The 22,970-nt window shown below is 33.5% G+C and overlaps 1 protein-coding gene across 5 annotated transcripts in view; it reads left to right on the forward strand.

Annotated features, from left to right (window-relative positions):
- The window catches only part of LOC105254457, a 199,835-nt gene that overhangs the window by 10,616 nt on the left and 166,249 nt on the right, over positions 1-22,970 (forward strand). The window contains exon 1 of one of the 5 annotated variants that reach the window (XM_025413168.1): positions 20,938-21,112. The exons of the other annotated variants lie outside the window; for them this stretch is intronic. The gene's annotated coding sequence lies outside the window, so the exon portion shown is untranslated. Of the gene's footprint in view, positions 1-20,937; positions 21,113-22,970 lie in introns of those variants that run through there. 5 annotated transcript variants of the gene reach the window in all.

The following is a 22,970-nucleotide window of genomic DNA, read 5'->3' on the forward strand; positions in this document are numbered from 1 at the left end:
TTTCTATGCGTCCTTGTAATTTGACACATAATTATTTTTCCACATCGACTAGTCTTACGTAAAATATCCAGTCATCAAATAACCAGATCAAATTCCGTTCACCTTGTATCATGCGATGCAAAATATAGTAGATAAGAATATTATTACTTTTTATTTTCTTGAAATATTTTTAATTTAAAATTTTCTAGATTTATAAACATGCATCATTGTTTGTATCATATATGTTTGAAGAATATTGATCGGTTGTATATATGAACGAGAATTGTGGTTACGCTATACAATGAAGATATCTGTTTATAATTTAATGATTATATCTTGATGCATGTGTCTAATGCGGATTTGACGGTATGAAATGAAAATAGGATTCTATAGTACAAAGCATGATTGATGGGGATTAATGGGGATTAGTGGAGAATGAGTACAATTTGAGTTATAGCGACATTTATCATCAAATATTGACAATTATGTTCACAATAACAATGTATTAATCTTATGTAATCTCGTTAGAAATGGTTGCAATTCGCGAGAACATTTTTATAAGAAATTTGATTTAAGTTTTGTATACATTTCGTTGATACACACAATATTTTTGTCGGCACAAATTTTGCGATTAAACTGAAAGGATATGTTTAACCAATTAAATGTTCAATTCCATTGGCCGCTTTTCTTTCGAACAAACAAATCGGGAAAACTCCACTTCGGCTATCACTCCGATTGTACTTTCTGAATATCGGAAATATATCGGCCGTTAGTTGGACAACTTCTAATATGAGAATTATTAAAATGTTGAGAAGTTTTGCCTAAGAAAGTTAGATTAAAACCAAAGTTCAAGATCGACAGGACCGATGTTTGCTGAGTTCGTGCTCGAATCGACTCAAGTCCACGGGTTGCATTTTTCATATAGGCATTAATCAACGTCGCACAAATCGACACCATTTCCTAGGGGGCGTATATTGAAATAGCTACCAACAATATGTTGGGGCATGCGAAAAGGTAGATTTACGATAAGTATGATCAATCAAGAATTGCCTGTGCACTGTGCGCTCTTTTTGAAAAGAGAAAACAATTTAGTTGATTCTAAAGATATCAGAATGCATTACCAGAGAAATATTACCGCGAATATACATATGCACGAGAATGTCATAGAAATTGCTTAAAATTACTATGCACAGTTCAACTTAATATATCACTATAAATTGTTACTGTTTTAAATTATGCACTGACGTATAAATATTGCAGAATTAATGCATACACTCGTACATCTGGTCAACTATTTGTCGTTTATACATAATATATACTTATATATAGCTACTTATATCTGTCTATACATATGACATAAATGATCGAATCACTTATTTTGTGTAATTATTATTTTTTATATTCTGTGCAATAAAAGGAAACATGAAATATATCACATGAAATTTTTCAGCTCAAAGTAGGGCATGAAAAGTGCGGTTGCACAATATCAAGCTGAGATTCTGTATATAACGCGTAAATAATTCTGTCGATATTTGCTCTGTTCTATACTTGTCTGCGATTTGAAGGTTTGACATTCGCGAAATTATTTCTATCGACACTCCGCAAACCTGTAATATGCGGAATGCTGAAAATATATCGCGCAGATGCACACCGAACACAGCCAAATGGAAGATATACGATGAGACGAAGTCGCAAAAACGCTATATACGTTATGAAGATAAATATATTTCTACGAAAGACGAAATAAGATCCATATGTAGTCAATCGACTACTAAAAAAATCATGTTTTCCATTTATACATATCCCGTCTGCTTAATATAAAAAAAAAACGAAGCATGCTTTGCACTTTGCATCGTCGTGTGAGTGCAGCTCTAAAGAGTTTTTATTCGAGCGTAAAAACATTTTTCCGGCGATGAAGAAAGAATAAGAAGAAAATGGAATGGGAGGGAAATGTTAGTACTCGCCATTTATTTATGTGTGTACAATTCATTCTTCATCGAAAATTACGAGAACCTATATATCATCGTAATAATTTATCTCAAAAGTTCAATTACACCGGCAAGCAATACAGAAAATGAGCAATACATAAGAATATTAATAATTGTGAAAGCCCACAGTGTAGATTGATAAATTTCATTTTTCAGTTAAAAATACAAATCGTTAAATGGAGATTCAATTGAAATTCTGAGCAAATGCATCGCCAAGTGTACACAAAGGATCACTTCTTTACTCGCGTTCTTTCGAGTCGCTATCGGTTCGCATGAGTCATACTCGCCTTGATTTTTAATATTGAGCAAACCGTTGAGGATATAAAGCAAGCTTTGTACCTACTCACGACGCACAATCGCATTAACGGTTAAGGTACCATTAAAATCGAGGTCGCGCTCGCGATGGTATTCGTGATACTTTCGCATACACAATTTTCTCCATTTGACAACGCAAGAATAAATTTTTTCTTTTTTGATGCAAAGATAGTTTCAGATTGCGCGATATATTTTAGATACATTTCTTGTCTAAAGACGCGTCGAATCGAATAATTATCACGCGCGTGAGTTATTTGCGCGCAAATCATCAAAAGAATTGTTCTACATGTTACGAGAAACAACTCGCAGAATTTTATGTCGCGTGTGATTTTGCAATAATTTCATCCGCTTGAAATCGAAGATGGTATTGCGTGTGATTTATAGACACAAGAGAGATATTTATAAGATCCGAGCAATTTATACATCCGGGCATATTTACGAGCGAATGTACGAATTATTGAACTGAAAGAACGCGTATATCCGCGTCGACGCACTTTTTCGGCGGTAAATCTACTTTTCATCGTTTTATTCCGTTTTATAGGTCAATTGGACATGGTCGGATGTAAAGTAATTTTACTGATTGCGAGAAGTAGCGAAAAGAGACGATTAACACGACTGCCCCAATTTCTCGTATCCCTGGCTAATCGAAACGCGAAAGAGTAATTTGTATTAAGCTTCTCCGCGCGATTCATATAATAATCGATCTACATGTAATTAAGAAAGTAATTTTTCTTGCACATTATAAAATTATGTTCACTAGATAATTAATTAGACAATATTAAAGATAAATTTGTACGTGTACTACATCGAAGAATTATATTAATAAAAAAGATTTAACGCACGTCCCCTATTATTTTATGCAGTGCTCATTTTCAAGTTTGCTTGTTTTTTATCAAAGAATATTTTATGCAATACTCATCGAAGTATATTAAGAAAAAGATGTAAAATTCGCGTTTCGATTATTAAGTCAATTATTGTTTTCCGCGTCGGCGCGTTATTGTTGTGCCAATATTTTTTCCGCTTCGTCGAGAAGCTGGGGCCATCGAAGCGGAAGTAGGAAAACTTGCTCGGGACCGAGAGAGGATAAACGCGCTACCGAGTACACTCGTTTGCTTTCTTTTATTACTGTCTTGCGAAGCAGCGGTGCTGGGATTTATTTGATTTGGCTTACCGAATGAGGGGTAGTCTGGAATCGCAGATTCATTAACATACGTACGACCCAGTTGTTTTCTTCCTTTTGTTACGTTGCGATAAGCACAACGGCTCCAGATTAAATATTAAGATATGAAATTCGGCCATTCTATGTCAGCATTCTCGGTATCGTTGTATTCGAATAATTCATCTGTCGTATAGCGGGTGCAAATCTTTTTCGTGAATTTAGCACAGTCATAAATACAATATTACAAGTGTATGTAAGTACGTGTCTTTTTATGTGTTCATAAAGAATAAAAATTTCAGAATTCACGAACTGTATAATATTATAATATTAATTATTATTTAATATAATATGTAATTGTTGTATTGATAAATATATAATAATTATATAATTAAATAATGATATGTAATTATTATATGATCTGTTGCAATATTATTGATAAGATGTTATTTAATGTGCATGCGCTTTACCACTGCAAAAATAACAATAATAAGTTTATTTTTTAATCCGAGAACAAAATAAAAATATGAATGTAATCAGAAGAGAATATATTAATTTAAAAAATATTTGTTTAAGCAAAATAATTGTCATTATGCCAGGTATTGACCAGGTTTTTATATTTTTATGAAATTATTTTTTTTATCAAATGCTGTCAGAGTTATTCTTTTATATTTGTATTAACAAATGGATGCTGTTTCAACACGATTTTTTTCCGACAATATTTTTTAAAATTATTTATTATCTTGCCATCTAATCTTTTGTTAATAGATTGAATGGTCAGTGATGGAAAGTGATTTGAATGGCTGACGTGATATATGATGTCGAATTTATAAACAAATTTTTGTCTCGGGTTACATCGAGAATAGAAGAACGCGAATTTCCCTTCGCTCGACCCAGCTTCGCGCGAGTTGTGTATTTATTCATGCCGCGCCGACGGTGCTTTACTTTTTCGGAGCTATTTGTTCCATTTTCCCTACGCTCAGCTCGTTAAGCGTGTGTAACGTGTATATGCAAACATATGCTCCAATTACGGAAGTTTGTACATAATGATCTAATTGCGGTATCGAGAAGCAAATTGGCTATGCTTCACGCTCTATTCGTATAATCGGCCACACATCGGCCGATATTACGTTTTAGTGCGCGCTGCTGGATGCCCATACGAGCTGGGAGCCCATAGAGCATAGAGCTGATGCATCGTATACGAGCTGAAGACGCTCGTACTAAAATATTCATGCTTCATAAGAGGGAGCGCCGTGCGCCGGCCGTTTCCTCGAGAGCGATGTAAAATCGCGAGAGCGCGTGCGAGAGCGAGCCGTTCGCAAATTTACATGAGATATCCGAGGGAACCTTAAGCGAATCTACTATCAGCGCGGTAACGATTTTGCGATGAGACCCGGAAATTCGACCGAAAGTTGTCGAAACCGAGGGATAAACCGCTAGGGAATGTTGCTTGTACAAGATCGGGATATTAGTAGGAATTAACGGGCATTAGTCGAATGGGGTATTACTCAATTAGAGAGTACTCTAATGTTCATTTAACTCGTAAACCATCAAGAATATCAAATACCGTTTCATTGTGTAACGATTATCACGATTTAATTACTCAACATCGCACGAACATTATTAGTATAAATTTAATACTATCGGTGCGCGTATATGCGTACCAATGTTCGTAATGTTCTCTCTGTATCGAGTCGGAATTACTATCGAATTACTTTGTTATTACGGAATTAGCGTACAAGCCCTTTTGCAACAGCGGATTCCTTTTTCCGATTAAAGCGACCTTTATAAATTTGCACCGTAGTTACATCAACGTATCGTTACTCGACGTCGACGTCGAGGCGATAACAATTTTATGACGTAATAATGATAAACTCATTTACGGACATCGCTTCACAGCTCGCGACCCATCTTCGCTCTTCAGAAGAGTTGCGAGAGGCGTTATTTTATCGTCCAGGACAATGCCGCGCGTAATTTATTTCGAATACCGGAATATTCCCTGCGGAACGGGACAGCGGTTCGAGATAGCGTATCGATAATTCACACTGTCACGCGTTTTCATAGTGCGTAGCGAATAACTATATCGATGTTGCCGCGGATAATCTTTCATTCAACCGTTACGAGCTTGCAGAAGTCATTTGTATAACGAATCGCGCTGACGGTTGTTCGTTCGTGCACAATCGATTTGATACGCTGAGGCACAGAGTCGTTTGCAAACCAGAAACTTTTCGAATTGTTTTCGTTGCCTCCGTAATTTTCTCATCCAATATTCAAGGAAACTACCTGCTTGAAATAGACATCTACTTTCTTGAAATATTCACTTTTTTTTTATTTATATGATATGTGATATTATACGCGCGAACAAATTCCACAAATTTTACACCAAAATTTTAAGCTCTTTATTTTAATAATACTTAAATAATTCCGCATATGAATTTTACGCTAAAACTTTAAGCTCTTTATTTTAATAATCAAGTTCAAATGGTTAAATAAAGTCTAAATGGTTTCTATTTATACGTTTACTTGAATTATTATTACGTTAGTGTCTTATGCGATTTTAATCGCGATTTCGATATAGGAATATCTTCGACGGTGGATCGTCTCTATTGCGGTCGCACAATGCGATTGGCGTTTCTCGAATACCAATATGACGGATTTCCCTGGGGGGTTGCAAACTACTTGCGGAGTAAGGGCACGTATGTATCGATAGTGGCGATCTATCGGTTAATGTTAATACGCACACGTGTCAGAATTGGTTCGTATTGTTAGGTCACATTCGCATAATAGTTGACATTTCTGACTCTTGTCCCTCAACACCAATGTTCAAGGTGCAGCGAATGATCAAGAACTTTGCATATACAAATATATATACACTGAGGGAAAAATTTTTTTAAATCAAATAAATTTGTTTTCTTGAAACTTTTACTTTAAATGGAAGGAATTGTTTATTTCATTTAAGCAAAATCATTTAATTTTAATTAAATATGCATGTTATATTAAGTACATTATTTTCATTTATATATTTTTTTATATTTAAATACTATTTTCGTAAAATATATACTATAATTTATTAAATTAAATATATTACTTTTTAAAATTAAAAAATTTAAAATTTTTGGGAATAAAAAATGCATTTTAATAAATATTTTGTAAAATTAAAATAAAAATATTTAATTAAAAATTATATTTTTTAAGCATATATATTTTTTTAAACATATGTAAATAAATACTTAACTTAAGCAAACAGACGTTTTGAATACAAGTAAGTACAAGTAATGATTAGTACCCACCGAATAAAACTTTTTTGAGTTAACTAAAAGCTTTTTATTTCAAGATAATTTTTTCCTCAGTGTATATATTGTATATGAAAGGATATTGCCGTTGTATATGATCCACGTTATTCTATATTGACTGTGCCATCTTGTTGAGCAATAATGTCTTTTCATACTGGTTCCAAGTAAAGAGGAAAAGCACACTGTAAGCACAAGTGATCTCATTCGATATTTCTGAGGTATGAAAATTGATTTGCAAGTGAAGAACATACGAATAGTGAGAATATCGCTTTTTATTGGATTCAGCGCTCCTTTCTCCTTTCATAACGAAAAACACATAAATGATATAAATGATAATTAATTTCATGATGCCACCACATTAAAATGATAAATATCAAGAATAACGAATAAAATGTATATTTATATGTTGTAGACATTTTTTTTAAATTTATTAATTACAATTGCTTTTTAAATTTCTCTCTTAATTATATATTTAATATTTTATTTTCTACTAATTTTTAATTCTATTAATTTGTATAAAAATTTTTTCATAGAAATTAAATTGTGCAGAATTAGCATTCAATTATTAGTCAGTAGTCTCTCGTACAATATTTACTTAAAATATAGTTATTACTCCGATACAAAATTGTATCCGATATATAATTATCTTTTCTTCAAATAAATGTGGCAATTTTATGTTAAAACCATAGATTATAATAGAGATCGATTTACATTTTTTTATAAATGTCACATTGATATAATTTATTATTTATTGAATTTAGTGAATTTATTATATTAATTTCCAAGTTTTTTGCAAATGTAATTTATCATTCTGCAATTATTATTTTTATACATAGCACATCTATATACCATTATTTTATTATCTTTTTTTTACTAGTATAAAATCGTCTAATGACGTATTATACATCATTAAAACATTATTAAAACATCTTTAGAGATCATAGTGTTTGTTGTGTGGGTGTTTTCTTATAAAATTTTTACTTTTAGCTACAAAACATTTTATATTGTGTCGTATATTTCATGTTAGTTATATAAACAATGTAAAAAAGATGAATGTGTACATTTACATTGCATTTATATGTGGAAAAAAGCAGTCACAATAATTAAAATGACTCTAAAATAAATACAACGATAAGTTTAAAATTACATATGTGATAACTGAATAAATATTAAATACTTCGCTTTGTTATTAAATTAAAATAATTACATCAATAAAGCGAGCAATTCATTATATAACAAAGATAAAATAGTTTATTTACGCTTGCGTGATTTAGTTTACATTTTTTATTATAAGTTAATATTTTTAATTGTGCACAAAAGATTGGCTTATCTTTTAGTAATTTAGTTAACAATAATGAGAGTTACCTATTTTAACATTATCAAGCAAAATTACTAATAAATGACTATTGATTCAATTAAATAAATTTATATACACATATAATTTCTCTTCTAGTGAAATAAAATTCGAGGAATGTATATTATTATTGTATGAATATTATATTATATGATTGCTTTGTAAAATACGTCATTTATAAGCACGTCTCGAAAAAAAAAAAACAAATTATTTTTTACAATTAAACGACTTGACGAAGAAAAGACGCGGTGTCATTTCATTCTTATGAAACCATCAACGTTCGACGTCTTAAAAATAATATAGAATTATTACCTTCTCTACCGCGTCTTCTTACATCTTTACGATTTAACGGTACTAGAGCATGGCACTAGAGCAGGTTCCCACCAGCGAACGTTTTCAAGGGATTGTTACTCGTTATAAAGGGGCGACAGTCTATTCGCGAGGCAGGCTATAAAGATGGCCGAGATGCATATGCGTGAAAGTGGTCGTGATGTTTTTACGTTTTCTGGGGTAATTTCCGGTATATATAAAGTTCAACGTGCTTTTCATGCGCAGACGTGAGTGAAGATAGTTGTCCTATATTTTATCTGGTCGATTTTGGTTTAATTTGAGTCCTCTGCGCGCAGTATGTGTGTCTGGAGCACTGATGGTCGACACGTGCAATGGCAATTTCTCAAGAAACTTTAGAATTCCCGATTCCACTCGGCATGAAAATTCCGTCCTGAGTGCGAGATGAAGCAGGCTTGTTTTCTCCTTTTCGAACGTGCCGTTACACGCGCACGTTCTACATTAGAGAGCTGCATGCAAAAGTTGGCACTAATCGATGCTCGTATTATCCCGTTTCGATTGATCACTGCTACTTTACACGTTTCTGAAATTGCCATGCTCAAGTTGGACAAAACTTGTATGTCGATTCTACAAATGTTGGATTATTAAATAATAATTTTCAATAGAGTAATCAAATAAATTTTAGAATAGAATATACATATAAAATAAGTAGTAAATGATAGTAGAATAAAATACTTGTGACAATTTTATGTAATTCCAATAAATGTTACATTTTTCTTTGTCGGGCAAAATTTAATATTTAATGTTTAATAATGAAGTAATTGGATATACGCATCGAATACTATTATATATATATATATATATATATATATATATATATTTAATATTTATATTTATTATTTTATATTTTTATTATATTTATACATCTTGATTTACCTAACAAATTCGAAATATATTTTAATAATACAAAAGCTTAAAAATTATTAATCAGTTATTTTAATGGTAATGCGTTTTATCTTCTTGAATACTCGCAGTTTTGGCATTAAAATATGAAATAAAGTAATAAATAATATTTATTGAGAACATGCGTAACACAATTTATTTGCTTTATATAATATTATTATACAAAATAAAGAGAGAAGAGACAAACATTATTAAGAATACAGAATTTTATTTATATACGTCAATTTTGTTTAATACAACGACGCTTTATCTCGATACGGGAGATTTTTATAAAACACAAATGTTTTCACACATTCTATCGTATAAATTTGTAACAATAGAATTGGGGTGAAAAATGTTAATAGATGAAATGCGATACTCAAACGAAGTATCATCTTCGATAATGTTGTTATTGCGCAACAAATACAAATTTTACAAGGACCATTACTTTGATACAGTGAACGAGATAATTTTTCCCATATAGAATTTTATACGATATCATGAATGTCATAGAGTTTCATACCGACAAAAATATATCTTAATTGGCTAATTGGCTTCACAAAGGTTGCCAACATTATACGAATGCGTATCATGATCTGTAACTACCGCAACAAGTATATATCGAGATATTGCATCAACAAATACGCAGTCGAGTGCTTTTTTATGTGATGCTTTGTTATTTCTCGAATTGATACGATTAAGTGATTTAATTTCATTATTATTATTTCGTCACTTTTTAAGCTTCTCTTTAGAAGAATTTAACTTTTACAAAAATGTAAAAAAAAATTTGATCGGATTTTAAACTATTTATATAAATCTCTCTCTCTCTCTCTCTCTCTCTCTCTCTCTCTCTCTCTCTCTCTCTTTATTTCGATTAGTTATAGTTTAATAGAACTATTATTATTATACGTAACATTTCTTTTTTTGTAGCATTCAATTACTTGTATTAAAGAGTAAAGCCAAACAAAATAATTTGCTGCATTTTTGTAGAGAATCGTTATTGTATATATTATTCATCACGTGAACAAAGCGAATCATAATGAGAAGGGTATTTCATGATTTTTGTTTTCCATAAAATTGTCAGTGGTGATGTTATCCTTTTACATAGCATTATAAATGAATTTATCCAGGAATTCTACATAAGCTTTTTCAGTATTTTTATTAGTAGAATACTTTTTCAGAATTTAAACTCAATTTAACTGCTTTACAGTTCGCCATCTCTAGTCTATTAATCACTATTTTATTATCTCTTGCATGTGCAATGTAATTCGAGCTACGAGATAGTACATAAAAAAAGAAATTACATAATCGTGCACAAAGTTATTATGTTCAAATGTTTTACGTAGTTATGATAGCGATGTTATAAATCCGCTAATATTTATTATAGATATGAAAACTAATAGTTGCATTTAATGTAATCATGCGCGGCTGCAATTTTATTCGTTTAGGTCGGTTACATGCAAACATACTCTCGAAGAGGCGCATACGACCGTCTCTATAGAAACTTCCTCGAGTAGCGTAAATCATGGACGAAGGTTAAAGGTTTCCGATAATCCTCCATATATCACGCGAGAGGCGCAAGGTTCGAATTAACGTAAATGCGGTTTTCGTCCTCCGAATCCAGTAATTGTTGTGCTTCTATCTAGGGACAGCGGTTTCGTCACTCGTTCCGTTACTTGGAACTTGTTCTCTCGTTATATTACCCTTAACCTATCGAGACTAGAATTTCCTGCGCACTATGCGGGTATGTATTTAATTTTAAACGCATGTATGCACATATAACCTCGACAGGTCAGTTTCTCGATGTGCGCTGCAATTCAAAGCAATTAAAACTAGAGAGCGAAAGAGAGAGAGAAAACGGTGATTGGGACTTTGTTAAAAGCGTTAATTAGTATCAGAGAATAATTTCCCGTATTTAATTTAAATTCATTTTTAATACGATATAGTAGTAATGAGAAGATAAAGCTAATGATACGATAAAATCAAAGTTTTAAAAATAAGATTTTTAAAGACGGATATTTAATATGCAATGTATATCTAATTTGAGATTAAATGACTGTTAAATGATACTTTATAAAATTAATACTCCGGATTTTTACTCGTATAATAAAAAGCATATAATTGGCCAGCCAATGATCCAGTTCAAAGTTCTAATGGTAAAACTGTGATTGGAAAATGTTCTTTATATGCAAAAGAGATGAAAGTGAAGATATCTCGAGCGAGTTAACGAATCTGAATATTCATGCGAGTATTTGCATACTTTGCAGTACAGAGTATTGATTTGTTTCGTGTTTTCTTAACATCGTGTTCCATTTATCAATTAATGCATCCTGCTAACATAGATAAAATATTACGGCAAATTTTTTACTTATTCGAAACATTTACTCGATTTTTATTTGTATTCAAAAATTATATTTTTGCTATTAGTACAATGCAATTTTCACTACATTTGGCAGTATATTTTATTATGCGTGACAAATAATGTAACTAACGCTTTGTTTTATTTAATTAATATTTAAATGATGAGAAGTACTAGAGAAATAAATATTTCACTCTGACGATGCAAATATTTTTATTGCATATTCATTATATTAATTATTTTGCAAACATTGACAATATAAATATCAACAGAATGATGTACGCATATATTATGTGTTGAACGAAAAAGATGCCCCAACAATAATGCGTTGTAAATTACATTGTAATCGATATTGCGAGAACGTAAGCAAACTACGTACAGTAGTTTAGGGCGGTAGCTCGCGAACGAGTGCGTGTCGCGCCCTTTTTTATCATTCCCGAACCCGCGAAGTTGCGTGCGGCGGCCTCGTTGCGATGTTTGGAATATTTAAAGACAGTTCCCGGATCGGTTCGATAAAATTATACACTGATGCGACTCCGGTGCGCTACCGGACACAGTGATACTCCGCATATTAAGCGTCAATTTCACGGGACATCGAACAATCACGATATCAATCCCGACGCCGCGTGGTGATATTATTAGTCTAGGCAATGACAGCGTAGCACGCGGCATCGCATCGTATCGCGTCGTGGTTAGAGGAATATCGAATGTCACAGCGGGATATCGCGTGGATATTCCGCCGATGGATGAGATAGTAAACGCGCACGAGCGATCAATTGTTTAATTGCGGTTGTGCAGGAAGAGGAGTTAGTTAATTGTTTTGTTAATAAGCATGTCGGACAACGCTACGAACTGTGGAGAGTTTATCGTGGCATCGAGGTTTAACCGAACGAGCGCGGATTATTCGTCGTAAGTGGTTTGCCCGGGAGCTTCTGTTCGGAAGCATTGATGGAATAATGTATTCACGCATTTACACTTCGGCAGGTTATGGTTCGATCAGATCTTCTCGATTGTGTTGCGCATTATAATACACGTAAGTAATTTATACTGTGAAAATAGTTTCCAATTCGTATGTAAAATTTGTTTTGCTCTTGATGTGTTCGACTATATAATTTCAATCTTCATGTTATTAAACTTTTCTCTAAAATTATGCGCCCTTCGATATGCTATGTATATAGTTGACGCAATGATTTTTGCATGTACACCGGAAATGATGAATTGCAACCGTGTTCTTATCGCTCGAGGAACTTTCCGAAAAACTTTCGAATCTGCAAACGAATCTAGAAATGGGAAATTCTGTAGCAATGAACGTTTGGTGGAAGGTGCATCTTTTTTTAAAAATATGCGTGATTGAAAAAGAGATTGATCGATAGATAGACAAATAGATAAAGGAAGAGAGAAAGAATTTTTTATCTTTTTTTATTACGTATAAAAACTTATATCAATCTTTTGAAGTGATTATCTGAATATCATGAAATATCTGACAAAAAATGTACCATAATAAAATGATTTCAATATCCGACTTTCTATATAAATTGTTAAAATTAAACACGAGAAACGATGTTTCTTTCATAATGGTCCGTACTTCTAATTAAATGCGAAAACCGATAATTTTACTTTGATACTTTTTAACAACGTGTAGCTAATCATTTAGTAAAAGGCTATTCCTCATTCTCTGCGGAAGCATTATCTGTAAATAATGCACATTGTGTCTCTACAAAAGTATACGCACGTCGCGAAAGAAGAATCGATATTTCATTTGATGTCCACTTGCTTTAAAGCTCTAATGTCACAAGACAGAATTTGCATTACTGTCATATTGCAGTCTATAGCAAAGATATTGACAAGATACTTCATTATTGTCTATCAGAGGATATACTAGAATACATCATGATTCCATCTTGTGTATTTATTTTTTCGAATTCGTTTGAATTTACTTCGTATTAATTTTTTGTACAGTTTTTACAGTTTTTAAAGATTTTTTGAAAATTATTATTATTTGATCTCAATAAATTCTATTAATTTTTTTATCGTAAAATTATGTTAAATTTGATGTGTGTATATTTAAATATACGCGTATATAATTAAGAATTCTATATTAAAAATATTTTGCGCACGCATCACATTTTCGATTCTCTCATACCGAGAGAAACTTTTGAGCGAAACTAGTTTCTTTCAAGATCTTCATACAACTTGTAGAGGTGATATCAAGTTATTAGCCCCCAGCCCAACGAAAGAGCATCGTATCGTGCAATGCAACTGAAAAAGAAAGTCTCTGAAATATAAGATAGGAGTAAAAAAAGCAACTTTACATGTATTTATATAAAGATGAAAGAAAATTGAAGTTTTAAATATATATATATATATATATATATATATATATATATTTTATATATAAAAAAGTGTATTATATACTCTTTGCACAATAACGTGATTCAAACTTTTACAATTTGTCAGTTTGACAGTTGCAATGATAAAAATGATGCTATTTAAAAATATGTTATTTATAAAAGATAAGTAATCTTCTTCAAAGATGAGTAGTCGATCGTAAAATCGAATCCGATAAGTCGGTGCTAATCTAATGCATATGGTTATCTTGTGTGTATGTTTATCTTTTCACGGGTTATATTCATATGCGGGAGATACTGACATGCTTTTAGGGAGGAAGTATATGTTTATAGACGATAAGATAATTTCTTACTAGGAAAAGCTTTATATATACATATATGAAGGTGCTGCAAATAGAAAAATATTTCTCTCTCAAGATCTATAAAAAGAAAATAATAGAAAAATTTCTATTGTAAATTATATTTCCGAACAATTTACGTAATTATATCCACTACTCTATTTCCATTCAGCTAAACTTAGTTTTAGTATCTATAAAAAGATGAGAAATATGAAAATAATGTTGCGGCATAATTGTATTTTTCAGTATATTTGTATAATTAATATTGTATAATTAATTGTATTTTTTAGTATATTTGTATAATTAATTAATATAATTATCATGTATGACATAATAATGCATTGTTACAAAACAAAAAATAACGATTATATTATTTATTAATATTTGTACAATACATGGCTTTTATGATTCATGCTTTCTATCTTTTTCTTGTCAAGTATTTTTAAATATTATTAAAAAATAAATGTGTTCTCTCTATTTTAAAAAAGTGGTATATAACTAATATCGTTTATATGGCAGTCTTTTTGATATAAAATAGCGCATGACGCGACTATTACTTCAAAAGTTAAGGTGTTTCGACATTAATAAGTCATTCGTATGTATGTGGATATGATGCGTAGTGACGTTGGGACTTTCATGTAGTTTTACGGGCTTTAGACTTTTCAGTGAACCACATTTATATGGTATATAGTTAATAATAAAGTTTTCATACGCCACAGCGTAAGCATTGAAAATATTATAGACGTCAAATCGAGGAAAAAGAGAGAAATATTATTAACATGGAAATAGAAAAATAAAAAATAAAAAGAATGAAAAATAGCACACAATGAAAAGATCTTTATAGATATTTATAAACGAATCCAATTTATAAACATGCCTTCAGCGAATCGTACATTTAGCATTTCAATACATGCTTATTTTATTCTTCAATATTTCTTTGATTACATCTTTTTGTAAATAAATATTATTTTTACAAGGATGAGGAAGCACAAGCGCAGAACACGATTTACTTGCTCTTCGCTTGATGCACGACAGCATTTAATTATTCAAATTACGCGTGACACAGTTCCTTGGGAATAGCTCTTATATCTAACAGGGTTGCGCTTCTCGCGTCGAATTTCTCAAGGAGGACATTTGAAAAACTGAACTGCAGAAATCTTCTCGACCTGTGAACAAGACAATGCACTTCCTTGCTCGTCCCTCGTATTATCCATTCACCGCGTCTGGTTTCACTATTATAGCTTTTACTAAATCGGTTTTGCATAATCCCGCTTGAAATCGGTTTTACTCTGAGGATTCAGAGCGGATTGTACATGGCGAATTTTTTTTTGCGCGCTTCATTTCGACAAGTATAGAGAGACCGCTATGTAAATTTGCTTTATTATATTTATACACTTTATCTATGCCTTACTAAATTTACGTATCAAATTCACATTATATATCGTTTACATCGCTTTATATAATCGAGATACATAATAAAATAAACTTTACGCGAAGTTATCAACAAATTTCGCACACATTCATATCTTGTTATTATCTTCAATTCATCCAACCCATTAACTTCCAACATTACTCTTATCCGATTATTTTATCCGATCAGAAGTTATTTTTATGGCATTTTCGACTCGTATACCTGTTACACTAATGCAAGTATGATTGTACCATATGGCCGTAGAAATGTATGCATTGAAGAGAATTTGTGTTGTACGCCTGTTAAGATATATACTGGAATGTTCAGAGTTCCTATTGTCTGATAGAATCAAATGCGAAAGAGCGAGCGTGGCTCGCTTGAAATTCTCCGAGGCTCGATATAAATTCCCGACTATTGGTTGCGCGGGAGAAAATCAGATTAAGAAGCACAAAACGATTACCAATAACGTGTCGGGGAATTTTTTTGCGCGATACCACGAACGAGCAAGGCGGCGAAAGGCAAGATGAAATCGATAGGATTAACGGGATCGTGACAAGGGTGATTCTCCCTGTATGCTAGGTAGGAAAACTCACCGCGATATCGAAGCGGAATTCAGCCGCATCCGCGTATAACCGCAGCTGAAATTACGCAACAAACGCACGTCTACCTTGCTCGTCGATTCCCTCTACGTTTGAATGCATATTGCCGTAATAATCCATAAACAGCAGCGTCATCGCTGGCGTTTGGTATTATCGGATTTGTAAACTGGCCGACGTTTGTGACGTGGTACGGTAAACTCATTGACGTTCGAATATTTTCCCCCCCTCTCTTTCTCCGTCTCTCTTCAATTTCCAGCTCTTCGATTCTCCTCCCTTCCGTCGTTTGTTCTGTAATCGCGGCCATACCGGCATACATGCATACTGATGCGGATCGACATAGTTGTCTCCGTTTCGCGGAGCAATTCGTGGGTTACCTACGCGAAATTGCGGAGTCTTGCGCGAGACGATCGGATTCCGACGATGCACTGACCTTAATTTCATCCAACGCAATTTCACAAGCAATACTGGCAGTCGACGATCGTAAATAGTTGAGGGCTCTGATTCGCCTATAGATTACCGAAGTTATAAGTTGAAAATTCAATCTGACAGGAACGTTAGCCAAATGTAATTTATAGCTAATTTATAGCTAATTTATAGCTAATTTAACGTTGATATTAAAATGTGATTTTATTACGTTAAATATTAGAATTATTTTTGCTTACAAAATTTAGTTAATTTTCTATTAAAATTTATTAGTATTTAGAAATGTGAATAAAAATAATAATTAGTATTTGGAGTATATGAATAAAAATAAATTTTTAAAAATACAAATATTCATATAAAGTTTATTTGACTTTCTAAAATAAAAATATAATATTCATATTTCCTTTGATGTATGTACTAATCACACGCTATCGTTAACGACGCATGTAATTTTGCTTAATTTATGGGCGACGATTTACCCCTCGTGACTGGTTCCTAATTAGCGATGCGTATGAAATTTCAGTGGAATGAGAAGTGAACTGTGAAGGTTGAAATTACATAGGCTCTTATATAGGATAAGTCAGTCGCTTATCGATTAAGGGTTAGTTTAGATCCCATGGGCTATATTGAATTACTATTGAAAATTATTTTCGCAATCAAAAGTTTATTATTTCGCTTACCGTGTTTACTGTTTCAACATACATTACAATATAACATTGCGGTTTCTCGAATTAAAATTAATTAATTATACATGTCGCGTTATACGATATCATTAATGTCGAGCAGGCCGAGTTTTATTTTTATTCGTGAAAATCCAATCACGTAAATAAAATCGGAACAATATAAGTTTCTCGGGTAATAATTTGTGGAATTTATAGCTAAACTTTTAGATTTGGCAGTTACTTCCTTATACAGTTGCATTATCTGTTTACGTTTACGGGATGATTCGACCAGCTTGCAATTTCCGAGTCTTGGCGGGGTGTCAAAGTTCCGATGTTATCCAAGTTTGTACGATTTCCTTAGCGCGGCTAGAGTCGTCTCGTTCCGGAATTACGATTGAATTTCGGCAAAGTATCGATACGTGCAACTTTTTGAAATATAGTCAGGAATATATTTTAATCCGGTATACATTTCGCGGCCATTCGCAAATGACATCCGAGAAGTATGTTGGAGGCAAAAAATGGTTTCCATTGCGAGATCCGGCGGAGCATGGACGTCATCCAAACACATTTCCTAATCCGATAGTACGTGTTGGATATTTATTTTTGTTGGAACGAGAGAACCCCTCGCGTAGAGATATCAGAGTTCTCGAACGTGATCGTGCGCGATGAGATACGAGTCCGAAGTGTCGTAATGTCGGCGATGGAAAGAGCTACGGGCACGTACGCGTTTTAAGCGAGTTCCAAGTTAGAAACCCGAATGAAAACCGTGATTTCGGGGCCCCACGAGGGAAACGCGGAGGACTCTGGAGGAAGACGCGAAGCACGTACGCGTGTGTAAGATATCCACCGACGCTGGCAGGGGAGAGAGTAAGTAGCTAGGTAGTGGAGAGTAGTAGGTATGCATCGAGGTAAAATGGAGAGATACGAAAAGTATGTGTGCTTAGCGAACGATCGTGAAATCGCGGTGAAATTACGATCGATGATCGACAGTCTATATGCATAGCCAACGTATCGAGCTGTAATTTGGAGCGAGCGAGTTATCTGCATAACAAAATAATTCAGCAGCTTCACTCTGACCGCGAGCGTTGCGCATCGATACGCCGACTATCAATTGTTGTCTCTAATAATTTTATCGCATGTCTGACCGACATTGTAGTGCGACGTAACGTATTCGTTCGGACCGACCGATAGCATCTGATCCGGATTGACAGTTTGATGCTATTGATACAGGTGACATAAAAATGCGTCCCGACACATTTGCAGACACACAGGCGCGCGTGCGATTAAGCGAGTTTAATCGATGGATTTATACGCGACCTTCGTGTGCCGCGTAAATCCTGCTACTCGAAATTGGCAATTAGTTGGCCACCGTGTCTTTGCGCAGTCCTGCCCCGGAAGCATTTCCGGATAAATAATTGCCAATTCCGCCATGTCTCGCGAAAGGATTGGAGTCACCACGTGGCAGGTCATTCTCTTTCATTTACGAGAACAAACAGCGTAATTTTACCGCAGGTAGGAAGGTGGATCGCGTATGTTATGTTAAGATCTTGCTAACTTGCTGATGTACGTATAAAAACATCGATCAATTGTTCACGTATGATGTTCATCGTAAAGGAATTTTAATTCTCTCAATTTCAAGAAATGACCCCCACTCCATCATCATTAATTTGACTTAATTTGAATTAAATTTCATGTACACAAGTTTCCCTCCTTAAACTCAAATTTCGCAAAGCTCGAGCTTTAATAATTATATTTCATGATTACATAATCATAACTGCAAAGACTTAACGATTTAAAATTGCAATTTATGATTCAGCAAAAGATATTCTTTTAATATTTTTTAAAATTATTTCCATAATATTGTATGGTCACGAAAGAAAATACATAAATTAAAAAAATCACGAGTTTAAGAACCAGGCTAATACAAATATAACTCCAGATAGAAAATATCTTCTCTACGGATATATTTTTTCATTCGTTGAACTTATACTTCTCACTCGGAGTTTTCGAATTTCCGCTTAAACAAGCATAGGTATATTTTCGCGAAAAGCGTTCTTTTCTACCAATATATCCTGTGAATATTCGGCGAGTATGTGGAAAACGTATTTTCCGGTGTATCTCTCTAACGCGATCCTTTCGCCCATTCTCTTCGTATTTATTCTGCTTTTATTTCTTGCGCTCTACGCTCGGTCTTTAGTCGCGAAAAGCGCAGCTTTTCCCTTTCGATACACAGAGAACTCGACTGTTACTTTCTAGTAATCGAGCAGAACACTCGAGCAGAAGATACACAAAGGAACAAATCGCTAATGAATTTGTTAATGAATACATGTGTCATAATTAATTGCAATGAAGTAACACTTTAACGCGCTTATGAAATTTATGTTTCTTAATGATACGATAATTGCGTAAATGAATGCTTCATTTATCTGGTATCCTTCGTTACGATCTCATTAAATGTCAACGAGATGTATAAACGCGCACGAAGTATGCCACCTGTGCAATTATAATAACTGCTCGTAAAATCTACAATTTTCTTAATTGCAGCGAAAGATTGCAAAATAGTATTTTGCTTATTATCTGAAACGAAGTGCTAGCTTTACTTCACGAAAATTTAAGTAGCTCATTCTCGCAAAAAATATTTCTTTAATTTGATGGATATAGAAATAATGATATTCAAGAGAAAGATCTCTTAAAAATTCATAAAGTTTTATTTAAAAAATTAATGTAATTTTGTCACTGCGTTGTCTATATTTTTTGTCTATATTTCTTATTTTCTTAGCTTTCATGCGAAAAAGATTTCTTTGTTGAAATTGCAAGACGACATTATTATTCGCGTTCGATATGGAATTGGAATCCATAATTGAAATCGCGACAAAACGAGTATGTTGAAATTAATTTCTTCGATGTAAAATTGGACGGATTATCGATAATAATCTTTTTAGCGGATACCCTGATTTCGAAATTTCTACAATGCATGAGTGCTTTTTGTCTCTTTTGAAAGCATCCGCTCGTCGAGTAGAATTTTTAATGTACCATGCTATGCATTTATAAAACACGAGTGCCTTGAAGAATATCGCGCTTGTTTCATCAACGGTGCAACGAATATTAACGATAAGTCTTAAGTGCCGCGATAAAACTATGCAACCCATTTTCAAAGCAGGTCAATACACACACACTGTAACATTCTTCGCTTGCGGAGTAAATCCAGTTTTAATGTAATATTGGATTTTCTCGCCGATCTCTCTCGTGCGCGATTTCGATGGAGCAATCGAAGAAACATTATTTGAATGCCGTGAGCATAAATCGTCTAGCACAATTCGTGCGTAACCCTGAGTTCTAAGTAGATTTACTCGGAGATGCGAATTTCGATTTAGCTTACCCGCGTGATCGTGCAAACCCAATCAGCGATAGATCGAACCTCGGTTTACGTAGCTGCCTAGTCTCATAGATTCGAGGGATGGGGGGGACGCATTTACCTGCTTGCGCCGCATCGGTCGATGTTGGGTCGCTCAGGTAAGGCCCGTGTTCTCGACGTTGCCACATGTACCATGAACCATTGGTGGGACTCAAAGCGTTCTGCCTTTGGTTCTATTTGTGTGCCGGACAGGTATGTCCAAAGATACGACGCCTACGAGTGCAAGCAGCCATTGTGCGCTGGTACGTACGTAATATCGTAGAATCACCTTGTGGCAACCTCTTCCTCTCTCTTCCTCCCTCCCTCCCTCTCTCTCTCTCTCTCTCTTCATCAATGTTCAGCCGCTCCCGCTCTTTCTCTCAATCTCGTTCCCCCCAGGAAGAGCAAGCTGATCCATCTGTACGAACTGCTGTGCCGCATTGTTCTCAAATGGTACAGCTGGCTCCCCATACTCTCTCTCTGGTAGCGTGTATTCGCATGAAGCGGAGACTACTCGTATGCATCTCGCTCGACAATGACACGACAATACGAGATCGCATAAACGTATAACTATTTTAAAGGATGATTAATGTTATTAGGATATTAATATTTATTGTGTGTGAATTGACATTCGAGGTGTTAGATTCTCCTTCGTGCGAAGAAAAAGCAGAAAAGTTTGACGACACGTACGCAGTACTTCCATTTTGGTCGAGCGTTACAAATTAGATTCGATCGAGTCTTTCCTTCTAATCTATTTTATATCCATTGTGTCGAGAAGCTTTCGTCCAATGAAATTAAATGACAATGCAACGGCGACCAGGAGATACATTCGAGTATTTCTAAATTAAATGTGACATAATTGTGGAAATAATCGACACTCAATTTTATTGGAAAGTGAATTTCGCGGACGAGTACGTAAGAAGCATTGTCCAGTTGAAGTACTTCGAGCTTACTTGTTCACTGTGTACGGTACTCTAGCTTGTATTGTATTTTCGCGAAATTTACGGCTTTACCTCGATAGATGGGAAATTTATCTACCTGCTACATTATAGTGTTACGATAAAGACAAACGATAGAATTTTATCGTATAAAATTCAATAAGGAGTCACAGATATTTTTGCATTGTTTTATAACAGAATTTTCCATACATTATTATTTCGTTCACGTTTACTCAAAAAAAAAAAAAAAAAAAAAAAAAAAAGCGAAATTGCATGGTTTTTGAATCGCTAAATATTCATTTACGGAGATATAATTTTGATATAGAGTTGTTGGCAATATTTGATGTGCGAAATGAAAACCCGTTATTTGCACGCATCATTGCATCACCGTAACGGCCGATAAAATTAGTTGTCCATATATGATTTTGTATCTCATATATTATATATATATATATATATATATATATATATATATATAATATATGATATGATATACAACTCTTGATAGAAATTTCCAACTTTGTTAAACATTATATTATTTTAACGTTCATGTCTTTTACAAAATTGATATTTTAATTTCTATTATGTCTATCAATATTATACATATATATATATATATTACTTGTATATAAAAGACTTGCAAAATTATTTCATTATTATAAAGTTAATATTTTAATAAGTTAAATAATAATAATTATACGCATATATTGGAAAATAATAATTTATCTATATACTAACAAAGCCTACAATATTATTTAATGTAATAATTATTTTGTTATGGAATTGTAATATCAATTTGATGCTTTACTTTAGATAGATATATGATATGTTCGCATTTTTTCATTATCTCCTGAAGTAAATTATAATATAATGTGTTCAACTATGAACCGATATATATCTTAATACCAAAAATCTCCAAAGCTCTTTATGCCGTGCTGTTTTGCGAAAATGCATAGGTGCACATATTAAATCAGAGTTTAAGAATTATGTGAAAGTGCAGGCTAAAATGTAGGCAGTTGTATTTCATCGTCGATAGAAATGAATTTACGGTCGACCAGCAAAGAAACATTCATGATTGTTTATGGCAGCGAGGTTTTCCGTCCTGGTTCTTTTACTGTGCGCGATCCTTTTTCTTCCTCGTTCCTTTCGTACACATTTATGCATTCGCTAGGGCCGCGCAAAC

The sequence above is a fragment of the Camponotus floridanus genome, unplaced genomic scaffold (genome assembly GCF_003227725.1).
Source record: "Camponotus floridanus strain SB8 unplaced genomic scaffold, Cflo_v7.5 scaffold61, whole genome shotgun sequence".
Lineage (NCBI taxonomy): Eukaryota > Metazoa > Arthropoda > Insecta > Hymenoptera > Formicidae > Camponotus > Camponotus floridanus.